Below are 22,337 nucleotides of genomic sequence, written 5' to 3' on the forward strand. Positions count from 1 at the left end.
ACCGAAAGTTCGTTAGCGGCCCCATTTTTATCTGGCCACGATAACGAGCCGGACCCGACATTTACTCAACAGCATTCGTGCTTATTCAACAGACCGTGTTAACTATAATTTTCTTTGATACTCTTTTAGGGGAAAGCTTGTTTCTAAAGTTAGACGCGTAATTATAATTTCACCAATGACAGCGGTGAATGTACATTTTCTTCTTCGTGTTATCCTCTTATCTGTTTTCTCACGGTTCGTTTAACCCTTATCGTTATCTTTGGAAATTTGTATAACACGATCGACTAGTAATTTTAGCATAATTCTGGCAGTATAGAACGAAACTCACTGTAACCAAGAAGTTTTCTTTCGCCTTTTCGCACTTTCGCTACGCTAGAAGAAATGACAAACACGAGAGCAGCTATTTAATGCATAGTACATATACGTTATATGGCGCCTTAAGGGGTTATTCTAGTCTAGAGGCATGAATTTCGGGCGGATTTTGAAGCTCTGTACAAACGAAACAAAAAATATTTTTACTATCCATTTTTTTATCATTTGTTTATTGATATTTTAAGATTACATAAAAAATTAACCGAAAAAATTCAAAATTAACAAAGTTATGAGCTGGCAAAATGAAGGATCCAAAAAAAAAGGATGTCCTGGCGTGCATGATTTCAACCCTTCTAGTCATCTGAAGCAAAAGGCCGTATGGATTCTTAATTAGCATAGATGCGGCTATAGTCTGAACCTTGAAAAAGTCAAAAAAATATATTTTCACAAAACGGCGGCTTTTTAAAAAAAGTTTCCTTTTTGGCATGTTTTTTGGCAATTCCGAATTTTTTAAAAATAGTAAAATTAAAAATTTTGATCTGAGCGTAATTCAGGCGATAGAGGAATGTATAAAGAACATTCAAACAAAATTTCAAATAAATAGGTTCATTAGAACTCGAGATATCGTGCACACCAACTCGAAAAAAGTAAATAGTTTCGAGAAAAACGCGTTCAAAGTTTTGAGACAAGTTTCCGGCAATTTTACTCATAGAATGGTACAACATATTTACATATTTTTAATCAGCTATTCCTGCTCTATACAAGAAACCTTCCTCTACTTCAAAATGCTCATTCTCCGAAGTTCTTTCATGGGGACGAGCAGTTCTGGCTTCCTTTAATGCCTCTGAAGCTCGGAGTTCAGAGTGCTCGGTGCGAACTTCGTCTCGCCTGACTGCGAACGCATGAGCTTCTGGGCCAATCGTGATTCCCATTACACTTAAGATTTTTAATATGGCTATAAAACCTTCATTAAAAATACATACTGCGAGGAAAATGGAAATTTGAATTGTCTGCGTTTCTGCGTGGATGTGCTTTAGGGCAAAAGTCCATATTAACGAATTTAACGACTCGTTATTATTTTGGGTTTCAGAACCCAAACATCGTTCCAATTGGATTATTGAATTAAAAATACATTAAAAATGGATAAAATACAATAAAGATTTTATGAGGGTATCCATACGTAGGTACTCGGGCAGAGTCTACCGTCTACTGTTCATTTGTTCCGACCGGACCGGAGCAGATGCCGCGTCACAAAAATGGCTGTAATTCATAGAATAATTGAAATTTTGAAAAATCCTTTTAAGGGCATATTTTTGAATGTTTAAACTTTGGAAATATGAAAAAAATTTTCGTTTTTTTCAAATTTATAGACTAGAATACCCCCTTAAATATTAGGTTGTCCGAAAAGTTTCTTTCGTTTCATAAGGTGATAATAGATGAACAATAATTTCTGTTTTATATTATTTTATTGAATTAGGTATGATTTCGTTATATTTCTATTATTATGTTCGTGCATAATTCAATAAACTAATATAAAACAAAAAACATTGTGCGTCTATTATTTCCTTATAAAACGAAAGAAACATTTCGGACAACCTAATATAATTCCGTACGTATCAAAAGACTCTGAAAATCATTAGAACAATCAATTTACGATGTCGTTAAAAAACGACACGTTCGTGAATATTTATAGCAAATATTGTACCACAGGGAGATTCGTGTATTTACCGGGGTTGCACGGTGAACTTGAAAGAAAATCCGTGGCAACTGCATTAACTACCCGACTGAATTTAGTGCTACCTATCAATAACATTTCACGTCGTGATAATTGGATTTAGCAGGAGATTCAGCATCGCCGTGTGGATCGACGTGCAACAATAAATATACAGGTATTTTCATTATCGAACGTCGACAGCCAGCCGCTCGTAAAGTCTTCGCGGAACGAGCCACGATGATTTACTGTTTTTTTTCTTCTTCTCTCTTTCCTTTCCCTTCACAGATGCAACGTGCATCATTTCCTACTCTGTCGCACTCGTTCGTTCTTCTATCGGCTCGGCTTTTTCGCGCGAAACAACGGGGAACGTCACCCTGGACGGTGCCTTGTAAATTTGCCTAACAATGCGGCAGAGAATATTTCGGGTATATTCTCTTCTGTTCGACGCAAGAAATATATGGTTAAGGCAGTGCCACGCCTCGCTTATTCTTCCTGAAAACCGCTGTCATTCCTCCAGCTGGCTCCGACCTTCGATGCCTCGCTCGACTTCTCCACCCACAGTGGCCTGTATTTCTAATTACAAGCCGCTCCGCATTCTTCCTCGTCCACAAGATGCAACGAACAACATCGCCTTTAGCGAAAGAAAGGAAAGTTGGAGATTCCGCGGTTTTTCATTCATTCGGTATCTTCCTCCGAGCTGAAAGAACCTTGTGTGCCGTTAACGGAACGTTTGCTCGATGCTTTTAACGAACGTATTGATAAACCGGCATTCGATGAACTTGTTATAGTTCCGAGGAGAATGATACGGCGAGTTGGTGGCAAAGAATATGAAATTCAACTGTTATTAAATGTTATTAAGTTGAATTTTGAAGACTATTACGTTTCCACCGGTCAATGTTCATATTTTTTATCGTAACGTCGAAATCGAGTTATATTGGATTGGCAACTAAGTGATTGCGGATTTTGTCAATACCATTTAATGACAAAATCCGCAATCACTTTGTATTTGTATTTGTATTGTCTCAACGCTTTCCTGCTTTATCTATTGACAACTAAGTGATTGCGGATTTTGTCAATACCACCTAATGAAATACCTAAGAAAATACAAATCAAAATGCTATTCAAAAGACATACAGAGTTCGACTGACAAATAGGATTTATATTACAAAACTGAGGCACCGGAAAAAGCTAGCTGCAAAATAAAAGGAAAAATATAGATAAATATAGTCTACAAACTAAAAATCAGAGCCACGGCTTAATTTACGACAAATCGTAAATACATGAGGTTGAGTATGAAATAAAAACACGCAACGAATCGTTCCTAATAAATGTTAAAGTACGCGTGAAATCTGCTTTAAATCATTAAACCGTTGCGGAGCCTATCGAATAAAAATTTCTATCTTGGCACAACCTATGAATATATACTAGGACGAATAAACAGAGTAGAACAGAAAGCAGAGAACGTCAACGCGGTTTCCAATTCTGAGATACGATCGGATAATTTTAGAAAGCTTTTATCCAGCAGGATAAAGCAGCGATGGTGAAATGGCCAACAGCGCTCGACTCGTTTGCATGACTTTATTGCGCGAATCACCACCAGTATTAAATCACATGAATATTTAAAAATACGTCCGTCATGAAAAAAACTTCTCTTATATTATCGTCCTCTTTCTAGCTTCATTAAACGCTTTTAATTGGCCGGCTAAGCTGTCGCAACTTCTGCCATAGCTTTCAAAATGCAGCCACCTTCATTTTTTAATCTTTACTTAAAAACTTCTGCTCGATAAAATCCCACGTTAATTATTCATCGACTTCAACGCGCTCTGTCTGTCGTGCGCCGATAATTCGATCGCTCCATTAACAAACGCCATGTTCGCGAGAACTGTTTAGAATCGAGTTACATTATCGCGCTTTTCTCGATCGAACTTTCCGAACGCGTAACTCGTTATAAACTTAACGGGCGCTTGATCAAAATCACCCCGATAAATTTCTCAATCCGATTGTCTAAATACGTAAGCAACTTGCAGTTTCTTGAAAAGCAAAATGTTTTACTTTCGTCAATTCATTTATCGTAAATAACAGAAATAAACACGAATATCGAAATTAATGTTACAAAGGAATATTCGTAACATCTTCGCTTTTTCTTGCCTCCAATTTGTCAAGTTAATTGCTTCCTCACCTGGTTCACGGAGCAATTTTATAAGAATTAATTTTCGATCTTATAATTGACGAAATATGTTTCGTGGATCCTGATTTTACCTACAAATATCCGGATTCGTGATTCCAAACGACATGACGATTCTTAGATGTTTTAACAATTTTTTAAAGATCTTTCGGATGTCCCTATACTTGTTAAGATCGCGTACACTCTCTTTGTAAGAATTCTGTCGAATGCCTTCTAACAAGAGGGCTGGCGTATTAAGTGGCATTTAAAATCTAAAATCGATGGAGCACACGATTTCGTGTCAGACGTTGCCTGACACCAGATGCGATACAACACAACTCGAGCACAAAGTGTAGAAGCACACGAGTAATTATATACGAGATTAATGAGCGGTTCTCTGTTTGCCTCGTGTCCATCGCGAAGGTTTACGTTATTCTATGAACCGAACGAAAAAAAGAAAAGAAAATAGGAAGACGGGTTCCCCGATGGAACGTCCCGGAAACCACTTAAAAATATTGTTTTGGCCCCGCCTAGAGCGTCTCGAGGTTACTTAAACATCCTATCTTAAATTCGGCCCTGCTTTCGAACTACGGTTCCACCTCACGAAAGGCGTGGACTAAGTAGCCCGTCGACCGTCGTTTATATCGTCTGTTAGCGTCTCTTCGTTCCTCTTCCCTCTTTCTTTCTTCTCTTTATTTCGTTAATTGCGCCCCATACTCGAACCATACTAAACCGACCAACGCTTCTCACCTGTTGCAAACGTATAAATATTAAACTGGCCGGTTGTTGCCTACGATTCGCCTAGTTCCATAAACCAGCAAGATAATGATCGTGTCTGTCGCGCACATTCAAATGACCCGTTTGTTTTCGTCGTTTAACAGGAGCAAGAGAGAGAGAGAGAGAGAGAGGGAGCAGCATTCGAGCTCCGGAAATTAATACGCCTCCGTGCGGGAAAAGACTCTCCGTGGTAAATCGTATCCCTGCCCTCTTTTTTTGTGGTTAACCGACCAACAAGCTAAAAAGGGGATGTAAAAAAAGGGAATCGATTATCCATCGGTGAATTATGATAATTGTGCGTTTATCACGTTTTTTTTCTTTTTCGTCGACTTATTCATGGGACGGTTTAACGGTTGTTTTACTCGAGGGAAACAAAGGGTAGGTTTCGGATTTTAAACGAATGATCTCTGGCAAACGCGACAGGGAAATGAGGGATAGTGGGTTTGTTAGAAGGATTATTAACTTGTTAGTCGGGTAATTTCTATAATTATGAAATTAATGAGTTGATAATTTTCAGTTAATTTTAATTATTTGAAATATAATTTACTTAGAATGTACGACTCGTGATGGATACAACAGAGAAAGGTGGGTTTGTAAGAAAAATTATTTATCGTTTAACCGATATAAAATAAAACGTACGCTATGTCTATTAATAGAACAACATACTATATCCATCAAAGGAATATATAATAACATTCCATCGTGTTTATTGTTTGATTAGATATCAAGTGGTTTCAAGTGTAGATATCAAGTGTAACACAGGAAGATGGGTTTGTAAGAAAAATTATTTATCGTTTAACTGATATGCGATAAAATGTACGCTACGTCTATTGATAGAACGGCATACATTGGGTTAGCAACTAAGTGGTTGCGGATTTTCTCAATACTACCTAATGACAGTCTGGCTTCGACGTGGTTTGATTAAAACATCGCTACTTATGTATTTCTAAATAGTCTGGTGCACGAACGAAATCGGCACCAAGCTCATAAAGAATTTCGAATTTCGATATATAGATGATCAGTCTGCGTTATTTCAGAGCCTCTTATCTAAAACAAACCAGATATCCAGCAACTCTAAAAACAGTTAAAAACTGATAATGAAATTATAAAATTCAGACTGTTCTGTTCTGTGCACAATAGAAATACAAGAGATTTACGTCAAAGCGTCTGAAAGCGGAACAGATTGAAATAGACAAGTGAAACATTAAGAATAGTGAAGATATACGTTGCGAAAATATTTCTACAGTTCATACAACAGCATTTTGATGATATTCAGAATATAGTCTGTGTAAGAAATACTGACGTCAATGATATATAATTGAACTTATCAATCTCAGATATCAGTTCAAAAATAGACCTGAAGGAAGTTAATTAAACTTTCACGATAGAAGCAGGTGTACCCCAAATCGTTTCTAATTTTTTGATCTTCGGAAGCCCAGTTCAGTGATTAGATTTAACACGTCTCTATTTATACAGCAGATTCTTTTGCTCTCTGTACTATTATTTCTGTTGAGAATTGTGGATCTCAATCGCCGAAATAATAGTAAAAGAACACTAAAATTACACTTAGAATTTATATTAAGATAGTTTTAGATTTATTTAATAAACGATTTTCAGGATCTTCGTCGATATACATTTGCACGCGTCTTAGCACTCTCTTTATCTCACCATCTTCTATACTACACCGCTCTAACGGAACAGTTGCATTCATCTGTTTTTCGAGACGCTGTGCACACACATACTTCCATACACTCACATTCACATACGTGTGTCACTATTGCGCGGCTAATCTAGTCTAGCACACAAACTTATACATATCTCAATAATTTCCTCTCTATGTGTTTCGTATATAGCATAATTTTCCCTGCTTCTCGATGGAGATACGCAATGGGCTATAAAAGTATTTGCACATTGTAGAGCATCAAATTTTTCACGTATTGCTAGATGATATGAAATTTAAGGTACTTGGAACTAATTAATAGCTACGATGGCGTATAAGGGACGAGCGTATTATTGACTATAACTGAAACAGAACTTCAAGTAATAAATCATTAATTGTATGCACAATTATGAAATTAATCAGTTAATAAAGGGAATTTATGTATTTTAAATATGTTGAGATTTTAATTGTTTGAAATATAATTTACTCAGAATGGACGACTCTTGATGGATGTAACAGAGGAAACTGGCTTTGTAAGAAAAATTATTTATCGTTTTGCCGACATGAAATAAAACGTACCCTATGTCTATTAATAGAACAACATACTATATCCATCAAAGGAATATATGATAATATTCCACCATGCTTATTGTTTGATTAGATATCAAGTAATTTGTATATACCAAAGCGAACGCTCGTTCAATGCACATCCAGTTTTCTAATTACCTTAATCTCTTAGGTGCGGTTGAATTTTGTGCGGGGCTGTTTCTCTGTATGGCAGAGTTTGACGCGAATTACACGTAAACGATACAGCACTGCAATGTGTGACGAATAATGCTGCTCTCTACGCAAGCACACTAGAATGCAGTTTTTGATAACTAAATTATAATTTTTCTTAAAGATATGACGCATATACATGAACTTTAATAATTTACATTAATAATTAATAATATAATTGAGTGTGATATATTTTAAAGCACGTCACAATTTTCATAATCGTAGTGCGATAATGTTTTTCAAATTTCTCTTCGGTTTCCATTTTGAAGCGATATTTTGAGCTGGAAGATTTTAAAAAATTATAAGGATATGGATCGGCATGTTAAAAAGAGCATGTGATAATGGTATATTTATTTTAACGAAAAACAACAACTGATATCTGACACTGGCGTATCAAAAATAGACTATATATTCTGCCTGTATACATTGTTAACATTGTTATAAAATATTGCGAGGAAAAGAAAAATGTGAAACAAGACGAATGAAAAGATCTGTTTAATTCAAATGGTGACCGAAAAATAATCAAGGTCGCCACAGTAGCTATAATATATAAAAGAAGGTCCGATTCCCAGCGGAGCCAGAGCATCGTCTGACATAGACACGTAAACTACGCAGATCAGTATAGTCAAATATTGAAATTCGAAATTTTTTCGAAGACTTGTGGAACATGGAGATCATACAACGTACGAACGATCAGTTCCGAGAAGAGGTTCCTGTCCAGGTGGTACGAGTCGAATCACTTACCACCATGTGAGTCCGTTTGGTTGGATGGCCCAAGATAACCCAAACGCTCAATTTGGAGGTGCTGCGGCATCCCATGAAGTACTCGCCAAAGGCGAAAAGTTTGAGGTCAGGCATGCTCGTCGCCGTGCTGCAAATTTTGGAAGTTCTACTTTCTGGGACAGAGCTATACGTTTACAACAAATGGCGAAGGGTTACGCCGTCTTTTTAATCGACTGGGGGATAGAAACCCACCAAACCCTCAGTTCGATCCGTTTGTTACCACGTAAATTTGCATCGATGGCACCATAGGCCAAGAAGATCCGCCTGCTAGGCGTGCGCGACCAAGCGGAGCAAGCGCTGAAACACCGTATGGCGCAAGTTACAATGTTGAAACGGACAGGATGCCTGATGAGCATCAACTCTTCTCCAGGAGAAGAATTGACCGCGAGGTTGCTGTTGGACTGGGAGTTGGGAGAATCGCCCAGAGACATGGGAGCACATTGGTTGAAACTGAGATATCTCTTTTTCTATATATAGTACTTCTTATATGTATGGTTTTGTATGTATGGTTGTATGTACAGTTTTATAGATATTTATATCTTTCTATATATATTAGTACTGAATTCTATAGTCTTAGTTAAGTCTGTTAGTGAATAAAAACTAATGAAAGCTTAAAAACTTGTAAATTTTCTCTTATCCTTTCTTCCCATTCACACAACAAGTCCTACAATATTACATTTAATGATCAGCTGGACAAATTGTAAAATACAAAATAAAAAAAAATAAAAAATAAAAAATAAAAAATAATATAAAATAGAAAAAGAAAAAAAATTAAATTTAAGATATCTATTAAACTAATCATTTTTCGAATCAAGTACTTGTATACTCTTCTGTAGAGAATTAAAAACTGCATCGAATCGCGTCAAAAAAATGAATCGAACCTATTTACAAAAACAGACACCACCCTCGAGTCTCGAAGGTGCATCCACCTAGAAAAGAACCGCGACCATAGCCAGATAGCTCTCTTGAAGTAGGACAAATTCTATCTGAAACTTCTTTTCCGAATAACGTACAGCTTGTATTTTACCAGATTATTTATCGTAATTCCATGTTATTTTATATTTTATTAGATAATTATATAAAAACTTATGCAAATTTTTCATTTTATATTTTGTATATTATAGTGATCCGAGTCTGTTTCGGAATTGTAGCAAATTATTCTTCATTTTCTATTTTCTAGCAACATTTTTAGGTTAAAGATTATGAAATATTGTAAGGACGCGGTTCGGCATGTTAAAAAGAGCATCTAATAATGGTATATATATTTTAACGGAAAGCAATAACTGATACGGGAGTATCAAAAACAAAGACTATATATCCTGCCTGTATATTGTTAACACTGTTATAAAATATTACGAGGTCAAAAAGGTGTGAAGCAAGACAAATGTAAAAGTCATTTAGTTCAAACGGTGAGTGAATGAGTCGGTAGAGTAAGCCAATATAGTAGCGCGTCGTAATATAAGATGACGTCCGCGAAAGCCACTATAGTGGCGCATCGTATGTAAGAGGTTAAGTCACAAGCCATGCAGAAACGTCGCGTCACCTAAATCTCATTCAACAACAAAAGTTGCGCTCATGGTTCAAGCTCTTGCCAATCTCCGCTACTTACACCACACGCGGCAATAAGAACAGTCAAACGTTCCTAGAACAGTCATATACCGCAACGTTCACGTTGCATCTATTAGCAAGAGAAACTTTTACGATAGGAGTCGGTAACCCCTCGAAATCGTTTCTAATCTGTCGATCTTCCCGGGTCTCTCGGCTCTGCTACATTCATCTCTCTTTCTCTTTCTCGCTTCACCCATCGTACTACCAACGATTTTCTTCGTCGCTCTATCCTGTCCATCTATTTCCTGTCTCTGGAGTCTGGTGGCGAGTGCGCGGCAGGTTCGCCCGTCAGGATCGGTGTATCAGATTTCCGATGGTCGTGGCATACGTACTCGGCCGAAGGTAGATTAGATTTTAATAATGCAATTTGGGTTTACGGTGGGTACGTAGCGAAGGAAGGAAGGAAGGACGATGAAGGGGCTGAAGGGGCAAGAGAGAAACAGGGTTTGCTCTGGTCCGACTGTAAAACGAGCCGGTTTTCGCCCGGAGGAGGCAAACCAGCCCCGGACTACGGACTGGTAATTGTTGGAATTTGATTGGGCCTGCCTGGACGCAACCAGCAACTGCCGCAAACCGTATATACCCGTCTCTCTCGTTCTATTTCTATTTCTCTTACCCTGTGTCGGCATCGACTATGAGTTCAAATGTCCCCAGGCTGTTCGCGGAGCTGCGTGCGAATGCGAATTTCAGGGCTTTCCGGCGAAATTGATAATAGAACCGAGGCTTTCAATGTATGGCGCGGAATATTGGCGAGGCTTGGAAAGGCGCAGTTGCAGGAATCGCGTGGTGAAAACGGAGCAGATTTACCGGATTCGGTGTGAATGGGTAAAATACGGTCACGCAGAGTACGTTCGAAGGGGCGCTTTAGTTTGCGCGCGTTTTGTTTTATGATACTGTGATTTTAGGGGCGGAAAAAAAGAGAGAAAGAAAAGAGAGCTGCATTTCATTTGGGCTTTGACAGTGGACTTGGCGATAAAAAAAAAAAAAAAACTGTACAAAAGGCACGTGTCTTAAATCTCGTTCAAATTGATCACTCTATTTGAAGTTAAGATCACTGGGAATAAGCAGAGAAGCTCGAGAGTGTAATATCTCGAATTGAAATTTTCGAATCGAGTAAGCAATAAGCTCACATTGGTAAAGTAGTTTTGACTAGTTTGTATCCGGATAAATTATGACGGTCGGAGTTTTGTTAAAAAGCACATGGATAATCTGAAAACTGAATATATAGGAAGACAATTTTGATAGCACTATTGATTTTGACAATTTTACTGTGCTTTAAAACTGTACTCTTCCCGTGTACTCTTCGATTTGTAACGTATCGGTAATCTCTAATAGCTGACACACCGAAACGACCATCAAATAGTTAAAACAGGAATTTTCCTGAGACACGTACGTTACAGTTAACCGTTTCCATTAACCAATTATCGAGGCTCGAAATAACGTCGCGTTCACGCCTCTGATTTTAGACGAACTCGTCGACGGAATTAGCCCGATTGGATTCTGGTTCCGGCGGCACGAGAATTAAATTGCGTTCCGCGGATATACCGACGCGTCTCGCGAATCCACTCTCACGTGAACTTGATCTCGTTATTATGAACCGTATACCGCGTAATATGATCGACGGCATGACCGGAATCGCGACTCGCTTCCGGGGATGGGTGTGTATGATTTATGTGACGCGAACCCGAAATTTCAAATCCCACCGTGTATGTGTGTGTGTGTGTGTATGTGTGTATTACGTCCCAGCCTGACACCGTCATACAGTTTACGATCATCGCGTGAGTACTTCGTATTTTGCATTTCGTATTTCTCTTCGCTTCCATTTATTTCATTCCTTCGAGCCCCACCCCTTTTTACTCTTTGGTACCCCCTTTTATCGTGTATACTCACACACGACCCCCTCCCTGCCCTTCTTATCTACCAACTGCCCTTAACGAGAGGTCCACGCCGTTAAATTACGCTGAATTATTAAAATATGATAATCTGCGGCAAATTGCGAGGCCAGATGAACCTGTACCTTCGTTAAAAACGTCATCGGGCTCGTTAAGTCGATATTGATGTGGCGGTGATCGGGGACAGGTAGTGGCGATATAAATTACCACGCCTCGGAAATTTGTAATTCAAAGGGTCGTAGAGGGGCCCACGAAGCCCTAGGAATTTCTTTCGCCTCGTAAGATGGTGAATTTCAGTTGAATTTCGTTTAATGGCCATTTTACAGTCTGCAGTATATCCTGTTTCTTAGCGGCGGCAGTTTGGGGTAGCTTTGAAATAAATTGATGGTGTTCGTGCATTTATGAGAATGTTAAATATATAGAAATATATAGAATTTATGTAGTTTATAGAAATATAGGCAATATCTCAAGCAAGGTACTCGGTAAAATATTGGAAGAGTGAAATAAATGTATTCGATATTTAAGATCCCATTTCTTAGCTCGTGTTTATGAAAGTATGAGTTTGCCTGATTATGAGGTATATCCTGACCGTATACCTGACCGTATATATATATTCTATGTCCACGAATGTGAAAACATTTATGAAAAATGAAAAATTTTCAGGAAATTATTGGAATCTTTAAGAATTATTATTTTATTTAAAATTTTGGTATATGGGGTGGCTTTGTACGAATTGTGACAGTTCATTTGGATTGTTAAAGAAGCTATTGTGGTCTATCAGAATTTTGTTTTCGTGCAAGATAAGGATTTAAATTAAATATAGTAGAAATTTTTGTTGTTACAAGATTATGAATTAAGAATTATACCTCTAAGAATCTCTTGGTCTAGACGTCATTAAAAGAATTTATGATCAATTAGGAAACTTCTAGAAGGCTACCTAAAATTTGCATCTGATTTGTAGAATTATTCATAGCATGTCTATGTTTAATTAAATAATAATGAATGCGATAGAAGAATCTGGTTAGAGCAATAACCGAGGAACGTGGCGAATATACATATATATATATGGAAAAAACCATTTAATTAACGAAGTACTTAATTTAATATGGATCATATACACCATTTATATTACAAGATCCTAAATAAAAACGTCGTTAACCGTTTTTACATTTATAAATAATGGTTCAGGTTTTGAAAATTCAACAAATAAATCACATTTGGCTTCATGATCATAGAAATATTTGTTTCTATGATTGTATGTATTATTATCCTTCTCCTACAGGTCCGTAACACTTATGAGATTCGTAAAATTATCACGATGAGCATGACTATTTTAAACATTTTTACGAATCCAAAAGGAATCACGTACTCGTGACCAAAATGGTAACAACCTTGACCGCTTTTATTCGATAGGCTCTACCTTCGTATGTACCACTGCAAATAGATTAGATCAATATGGATGCGAGTATAAATTTGAAGAAGGAGAATTTCACCTTTTTACCTCGATCTCACATACTTAACTTTAGTATGGTAGCTACCTTAAATAACCACTCTGCTTTGTCGATCATACTATTACTCTCCAAGTGTACAGACATTATTATGTAATAGTTAGTTGCTGTTAATACATTAGAAACAGCAGATTGATGGATTAACTTTCCAGTGATCTAATCCTACTCAGGAACGCATCAAAGTTGCATATAACATTAGGTGTGAGACGTACGACGAATGAGAATAATCTCAACTTTATATCCGCTATAATTGAATTAATTCGAAGTTATAGTTGGTTTTAAGGGTTGATTTTTTCAATCTACATATAGCTATATCTCTGAAATTTGATTTAACTTGCCTATATTATGCTATTAAGCGTCAGTGACACACAATATTATGTTAACACGAAAGGAAAATTAGGACGATTATTAGTTTCTAGATTTCAGATTAAAATAAAAAACTGTAATCGAGTAAAAATTGTTTTCTTTTACGAGCGAATAAAGTTGTGATTATGGAAGATTAATTCCCAGACAAATAAATCAGTTTTTCTACGAATGTTACGTTGTAAAGCTGAACTGAAAAACTTAAAATTATCAAATCTCCACTAGCAGACTTACTTTAATATACATGATAAAACATAACAAAACAAACTTTGATTTCCCACGACACCAAACTTATTCTCCCATTCATCTTACGTCTTTAAACTTTTTTTTATCATCGCGCCTAATCAAAAACTCGATATCACCCTTCAAAAACATTCTCACAACAAATCTCCTCTAACGTCTCAACTCCCTCTCTCTCCCTTACATTTCGACGTTACACTCGAACCGCAAGTTTTTCGTTACATCGGTCGAAACACGAGGAAACGAAAGAGGAGGAGAAGACCTACGATTTCAACAGCGAAAGGGTAGAATGTGTAAGAGGCTCGCGCGAACCAGAGAAATGAGTCTCTGTCGACGTTGTTGACATCGATATTAGTACCTATGATCTGTCTCATAGAAACATACTTTAATTTAGAAATTTCGACAAAAATACTTTACGCGTTAAAAGATTTGTATTTTCATTATTTTCCACGTCGTATAACCACGGTTTAACTATAAGTGTCCTTAGCATTCAATGCACGTCGCTTATAGCAAATTTCATTCTTCGACAAAGAGAACGTCCCTCTTCGCTGATATCTACGAAATGTAACGAATGATATTACGTTGTCAAATTCAAACTTTCATATGCGGCAACCTACTAATGCTCCTCGTCCATATTACTTTGTCTACAAACATATGAATTTTTGCAGATGTCTCCAATACGCTGTTGCAAGACAAACTGTGTACATCTATACGAAGGGAAGAAGAAGAAGGAAGAGCGAGATAGAGAGGCGCAAGTGCGGTAGCAGCAACGGTCAGATAATTTATTATGGCATTACTCACTGGCGGACACCTCAATGGCCAATGGGGAAGCCTACGTACGTGTGGTTCTCGCTCGTGTGCCTCCTTCTCGCATAGTTGATATTATTTAGCTCGAGCCAGCGTGAACGACGAAGAACCAAGAGAGAATAAGCACGTGAGAGAAGGCTTCGGAAGGTGGGAGAGAATGCACCTTAGCCGAGGCCTAAGGTCCTGCAACGCATAGATCATCCTGGGCCCCGGTATACCGGTTTCGTGTCATGTGCATCCAGCATTCGGCTTCACGAATTTGCAGACACAAGACGGAGGAGAAAGAGAAACGATTGAGAGGGGAAGGGGTTGGCGGAGGAGCTTTCGTGGAAGCCCGCCGCGTCGAGGCTGCTTTACACGCGGATTTCGTTAGTCATTGATATGGACGAGGCCCAGCCACGACTGAGATTAACCGACGCGCGTGTTGCGCAATACGTCTTGTTAGCGGCCAGTCGCTGCTGCTGCTGCTGCTGCGCGACCAGATGCACACGCCTCTTATTCTCCCCATGTGCATCCGGCCTATGTGTGTTAGATTAACGGTGCAAGTACTGAAAGTGAGACTATCAGAATGACGGGCTTTCGGATTTTTAGTTTCGCGGTTGGTAATAGCGGGCAGGTGCTTTGCTGAAATTTATACGTTGGGTGTATATTTTAAAAGCGACGGAGAAGTAGAAGAATTTTTTCGAGGGAGGCGAAAAGTTGTTTCTGACCTCGCCAAAGAATTATTCATTAAATTTTGAGGAACGTTTAACACTAGAACTACCACACCGGTCAAATTGGCTGGTTTTATAATTTTATCTTAAAATTCCTACTTCATGTTATATTTTTTCCCCTCAATTATGTAACAGCTTTCGTAACAATAAGTAAAAGACTAATATAATGAATTTTATTTTCTTTTTCATGTATTCAAACTCAAAATAACTTTGTATCAAGGCTACTTATACCAATAGCAGTCAAAATGACTGATACTTGTCAAAGTATAAAAGGGTCCTGCAATCTGTTTATCGAACCCCAATTAACCAGTTTCCTCATTTAATATAATGATATCAGATATTAGGCAAATTCCGGATCGATCGCTAGATCGCTAGATGTTAACACTACAAATATCACACCAGTCAAAATGACTGTTTCTACAATTTTATAAACGTGCCAATCCTCGTTTAGGGATCATGGTCGCAGATGGATTAATAATACCAAAAATATACTACATAACATGGAATTCCTTCTGTAAGAAAGTAATAAATCAATAAATATAAAAATATTCTATTATTACTTTTTTTTTAAAGACCAGTTATTTTGACTGATTTTGGTAGAAATAGCTTCATGTTAACTATCGGTAGTTCTGGTGTTAAGTTACATTACAAGTTTGTATGCACTTACAAGAAATTCAGGATTGAAAAGTAACTGTAATGTGGAAAAATATGCAAAATATCCAAACTACGATAATTATTATAATTTCTATTTAAATCCCATTCGTTTAATCAGATCTACAAAAATCCGCGGTCTAATAATATTATGTATTTGTTTTAACTCACTGTTTGCCTCTGTGCTTTACATTTCCTTGCAACGCACGGATATTGAAATGCGACAGTCCTATCCTCTACACCATATACAATCAATGGCAAAGATGCTAAACGCTCCGTCTAAACCTTTCTCAACACCACGTCAAACAAGACTTTCTTTTATCCCGACTCAGCTTCGATTCCCTAATATACATATGCCCTCACTCCCACCCAACGTGACAGGAAAAAGAAGAACAAAAATACCTCCAAGCAAAATCAATGAAAAGAAAATAGTAAAACACCGTCAGCACAAAAAACTATATATTACAGTATCCCCATCAACTTCACGAATAGCGAAGTCATATAAAAAAAAAAAAGAAGAAAAGATTGAAGTGTGGGTGGGTTTCGAAGAAAACGTTTACGATCTGGCGCGCGCGCTCTCTCTATTTGTTTTTAAAAGGGACTCGTAAAAGGGACGAGTTCGGTCGGCCTGGTCGGCTGCCATAAAATGGCCAGTGGGTGTGAAGGGCTGACAGGTCGGGTTATACGGACCATCAAGGTTGCACAATCTGTCATACAGGGTATGGTGGGGGCGGCAACCTGTTGCTTCATTGTTACTCGGAGAACGTGCATGGTAGCCGTGCGCGTATAAACTGCCTTTCTCTAGCAGGCCGGAGCCACACAGAAGGTTGTAATGTGTCGCGACTGTGTCGCGGCGTGTTGCACATCCGGACCGACTCATTTTCGCGGCGGTCGCGCGACGAGCTGCTGTTTGTCATCGTCGTCGTCGGGCGAAAATGCGCTTAATTCCCTGCTTTTCTACCACTGCTGTATATGCATATACGTAAGTATGTACATAGAGCAAGTGAAAATGAAATGGTGACAGATACTCGTGAAAAGAAGCTGCTAGTAAACTGCTTTGTATTACTTGAGCAACTCGCTCACCTTTTCCATTTCTGTTCCGAAATTATCGGAGAAGACGCGGAATTGAGATTAAAATGAAATACACGTGGATGAAGTTTATTGCTGGTCTCACAATCAACGATACTCAATTCTTTCAAAATAATGATTACATAATCGTAGTGATATATCTTATTCCCCGTCAAATATTTTACGAATATTTCAGTCATAGTATCATAGTAATAATTTATCATATTGGTAACATTTAGCAACGCGTTCTTACGTATGTAACAGCAGCTGAAATATTCTTTACTCTTACATTATCGAACATTCTCCTCGTTGCTTAATTGCACGTATCCAAATGAAACTTACTTCCTTCGTCTGTTCGCAACAATCTTTTGCCCACTCCTATGACTGTTCCACGTCAACGTTCTACAGCAATAAAACCCACTAAACGTATACACAAGCCGATCATAACTGTTCAAAGGGTGAAGCCCATATGTAATTCCAAAAATTCTTCCAGTCAGTCCTCGTTAATATCACACATACTTGACGCAATCTTCGACGTTGGATCTAGGCTAGATTTAATCCCAGAACAGCGTTCCTCTCACGGGCATTAAAACGCATATAATGGGCGTCCTGTATTAAAGTGAACTGACGCGTGACTAAAGCGCCGCGACGTCTAAGCGACCAGGTGTATCGGAGGAAATTCCGATGACTCGTATACTAGGATTCATTAAGCATTAAAACATTATCCGAACGAAGGCGAAAGTAGCCAATTTCATGGTGCAGTGAACTCGATAAAGACACGGAATGCGTGTCCGCTATGGCCGCGAAAAGCAAGACGACGTAAATACGTCGGCATACGTAGCTATGTACATTTCAACCTGACTTTTTTCACCACGCTCCCTCGTTTTATAGAGCGGCATGTTGCGGAAAGTTGTAACTTTTATTACATTTCGTACACACATGTATTATATGTATGTCTATCTATGTATTCCATTAACGTTTCAGAGCCTGCTTTTCTTATGTCGCGTTCGACACACGTTCGACAATTATGTCTCATAAATGACGCAGAGACGTTTGGCAGTGATAGAAGAAGTAGAAAAACCGGTCGTATCGGATCGGGAATCATAAAATCTGCGATTTGTTCGATGTAGCTTGATAAGCAATAAATCTAGTGCCGATTAGATATCCTTAATAAAACGTAGAGAATAAACATTTTCAGTAAAAATTTGGAGAAATTCGGTAGAGGGATTTCAATATTGTGAAGAACATAAGATAAAGATATGTAAAAAGATACGAATCAAAGCGTGCCAGTGCATGAAGATGAAGAAAAACTGGTCGCATAAGACGAAGAATCGTAAAACGTGCAATCTGTTCAATGTAACCTAAGAACTAACGGACCGAGTATATGATAAATACTTAAATATCTTTGGTGAAAGATATAACGTAAAAACACGAAAATGCGAGGTAAAAAGTTTCTTTAGAGATTTCAGGAATCGTTCTAAGAAAATGTCGTAAAAGCCGAATATCTTAACGAAGATTTCGTGATCATCGCGATATAGCAACACCTTATTAAAGGAGAAAAATAATGGCATTTCTATTGCAATCCAACAAGTCGCTTGCAATACCTCTCAGAATGCACTGTTTCCGCGAGTTGCAGCAACCTAGAGCGTTTCCTGTTTCGCCATACACACAGCTTCCGTCGATTAATTCACCTTAGCTGTGAATGGAACGTACGGTTTTTGCTGAGAATTGTTTCCTTCGAAGATTATCGCCACTACGTGTAAGGCAGGGTTATTAAAGTCATCCAAGAATCAACATCTTAAAGTTCAATCTCGAGTCTCGCACAGAATAGTCAATCCCGTTGTATATTTTGAGACACCATTCATTCTTAACGCAATAACGGAAGAATGAGAAAATATCGTATACTTTAGATCCTTTGGACAGAAAAAGATATTATCACTAAAAACGAGTCAAATTACTTTATTTACAAACCATGACGTGATGAAAATTGTTCAGAAATTTTGCCAATTAGAAAGCAAATTTCAATTGATTGAAATATTTCCGTGACTAAAATAGCTCTGCCTTTCCTTACGGTACTTTGTAAGTACTTAAATACATAATTGATCGAAGTGAATTGGCCGGTTTAAAACAGGTCACCTTAATACCTGTTGTTTAATCGATTAAAAAGTGGCTCGATTTGCTGCAGGTCAGAATTCGGTAAAAAGAAGGTCAATAGGCATCCCTTCGAAAAGTTCTCGAACAGGAAACACGAACGAGGCAAAAACGAGGCAACTTTTCGACAGAATGTATTCATTCGTGGTTTCGATCGAGGGTGACGTTGTGGCCGTCGAACCGTGAATCCTTACCGAGTCGGCTCCCAGGAGCTTGCTACTGACAATTTAATGAAACAAGACGTCGTGCTTCGACAAACACGCGACGAAAAGCCAATCACCCTGACGGAATTAATGCTTCTCCTCTTAGGATGCAATTATCGGACGATACTGGCGATCGCCTTAACGCAGTTGAAGGATGTATAACGAGACAATTGTTGTTGATTTTTCTCTCCTTTCAGAAGAATGAAATTTCATAAAATATATGCTAGTATTCTTATCGAATAGATATCAATTTTTGATAGGAAAAATATTTATTGTTTTCGACATTTTGTTTTATGGACGTTATCTGTAATTAGCAGGAATTCCAGTACTGGGATATGCAAATATATTTTAGTATTTTCATTGAATTGGTTTTAATTATTTCCTTATTGATGATATTCGAGGACAACGTTATTTACGTAATGATAGTACTATATATAATACATATCGATTATATGTAGTTTGAGAAATGCAATATTGTTGACAACAGTAAAGGATAAAATGCAATAAATGACAATGTACATAATATCTTTTTGATTGCGTATAGATTCCATATCCTTTTTGATACTAAATCGCTCATTTGATATAACGTATCAAGCTTCATTATTCATTCTACTGAATAATATTCTGTTTGCATTTTAACCGTCTAGATAATCTTTTTCTGATACTATATATGTATAATATTTCGAAATGAGTAATACTTTCAATATTTTAATAAACTCTGCTACTGCTTTTTACGTAACTTGTAAAGTATCTTCTATCGTACATTTTCTCTGTATTGACATTACACGAAAGGAAGATGGTACATGTAATATCAATTTCATGTTAAACCAATGAAGAAAATATCCTCTCAAAATGTTTCGCGTTTATAAAACACTGAAACATAGCATAATGCTAAAAAACACCATATTTTCAGATTACATAAATTTCACTGCGCATCGCAGTAGGATTATATCCAATTAAATTAATAAATTTTAAATCTCATTATTAATGCTATTTCTCGAATAAAACATTTTCAGATGCAGCAGTAAACAACATAATTATTCCATTCGATCAACATCAAAACGTGCTCAGTTCCTTCGTCAAAAGCCTGCATTTCCATATTTATAACAAAAAATACGAAATAAAAATGTCGCTTTCTTTACTCCGCATGCGATCCGGTTCACGTAACGTTACCTTTGTGCGTCTGGATCATTACTTCGTTTGAATAGTTCACCATGGATCTATCCGAGGTAGGTCCGTAACGACTGTTGAGAAAGAGTACCGTGTGCCGCGAGTTTTTCTTCTCGAGCATTCGCTCTCTTTGTGTACCAAGGAATTTAATAAACGAAACAGACTCGACAGGAGCCCGAGGCACGGCTTATTAGCCACGTACACTCGTTTAACTCGAGACCAGTTGACTGAGTTCGAAACGCCGAACTTTCAAGACTTTTCCACCCGTTAATACGCTACTCGAGAATTTCCCGTTTTCCGAGCGACGTTTCCTACAAATGTTCGACCACCGACGCGTTGCCTCTATAATAAACCGGGACAGATTTCGCGAGCTGCGTCCAGATCCTCGGCTAAAGGATTAGGTCCCCAAATCCTTCGAGATTTTCATTCTTCAGTGCAGCATATACACTCAAAATTTTTACTGATTGAAAACATGGAAATATATAGTGGCTATGAAAAATATTTGTGCGCTATTGTATTTATTGCGGCATTTACATAATAATTAATCAAGTCCAAATGCATTAAGTTTTGTATTATTTGTTAATACTTTCATACTGCTACGAAGATTTGATACTGTTAAAAGTATTATTGTAAGTCTGGAAAATTTCTATGCGGAATTATAGATTGATCATTTTTTATTTTTGTAGCAATTATAACGTTACCTTGTTAAAACGTTTAGTTTTTCAATCTGAAATTATACTGTCCAACACTCTCGACGTCTGACTAAATATTACACAGGGGACATAATCTACTTAACCAGATTCACGAATAATGCGATTCATTTATAATTCATGGTACAATGATATCGTTCCTTTCGAAATAAATTTGACCATTTTATAATTGAGTTGGTAGTATCTTTTCTGAATAGTTTGTAGCATATGCTATTGTACCATATGAGGGAATGTTGAGACAATGATAAATGATAGCAAGCTTGGAAGCGAATAATGTCTCCGATTATGCAATCGAAACGCACACGTTAGCTGCCATTCAATTCTTTTGTATTCTTTCATCGTACCCTGACGGAAACCTATTCTTTTTTTTCTTTTTTTTTCTAGTTACATTCACGTAGTTTTATTCACTTATCATCTTAATTACAATGGTCCATTGTCTTGGTTTTCACATAGTCAAATACTGTCTGTTTAATCTACTAGGTTTATTTCTAGGTTTATTAAAAGAAACTATTTGCACGAATCGTGTTATATTTGACGAATTTTAGGCGAAAAATTCCCATTGCTGATTGAAATTTAGAATTCAGTAACGTGCTTTACAGTTTCCAGAAAATTTTCACAGTAAGAGAAACTCGGTAGGGTTCAAAAAAATTATGAACCAAAATGTTTTAATTTCGGGGAAAGAAGATCAGTGGAAAAATGTATCACTATGAAAAAGAAGACTAAAGTTGACAAAGTTAATTTTTCAAATATTGAAGATTTTACTTTTTGTGTTTGTAGATAGTTTTTCCGATTCCACTGATCTAAGCTTTTTCTTTTTACTGAAATATTGGCGCTACGTTATTTTCCTAACTCTGGCAGATTGATTTTATCAAAATGACGGAGAACTTAATTTTCCTATTTAGCGAGCAAAAGCAAGCAATATGGTGAGATTCAAGAAGATGAATGTAGTATCAAAAAAAGAGGGTGGTGTACGCTTTGTTACGCTGCGAGGTTTTAGCATGGGTCGCGTTTCTGGCCGTTGTTCGCGGTCCCAAATGTCGCAGGCGGATCGCCTTATTTGCCCGAC

At 37.4% G+C, this 22,337-nt stretch overlaps 2 long non-coding RNA genes across 3 annotated transcripts in view; one reads left to right on the forward strand and one right to left on the reverse strand.

Moving 5' to 3' along the window:
• LOC126913954 (uncharacterized) overlaps positions 1-19,916 on the forward strand; it is a 52,606-nt gene extending 32,690 nt beyond the window's left edge. Inside the window, exon 2 of the long non-coding RNA XR_007709516.1 lies at positions 14,467-19,916. This is a non-coding gene — a long non-coding RNA (uncharacterized LOC126913954). The remainder of the gene's footprint in view (positions 1-14,466) is intronic.
• Positions 1-22,337, reverse strand: part of LOC126913955 (uncharacterized) — a 159,227-nt gene that overhangs the window by 30,449 nt on the left and 106,441 nt on the right. The window lies entirely within an intron of this gene.

This window comes from Bombus affinis, chromosome 2 (genome assembly GCF_024516045.1).
Source record: "Bombus affinis isolate iyBomAffi1 chromosome 2, iyBomAffi1.2, whole genome shotgun sequence".
Classification (NCBI taxonomy): Eukaryota; Metazoa; Arthropoda; class Insecta; order Hymenoptera; family Apidae; genus Bombus; species Bombus affinis.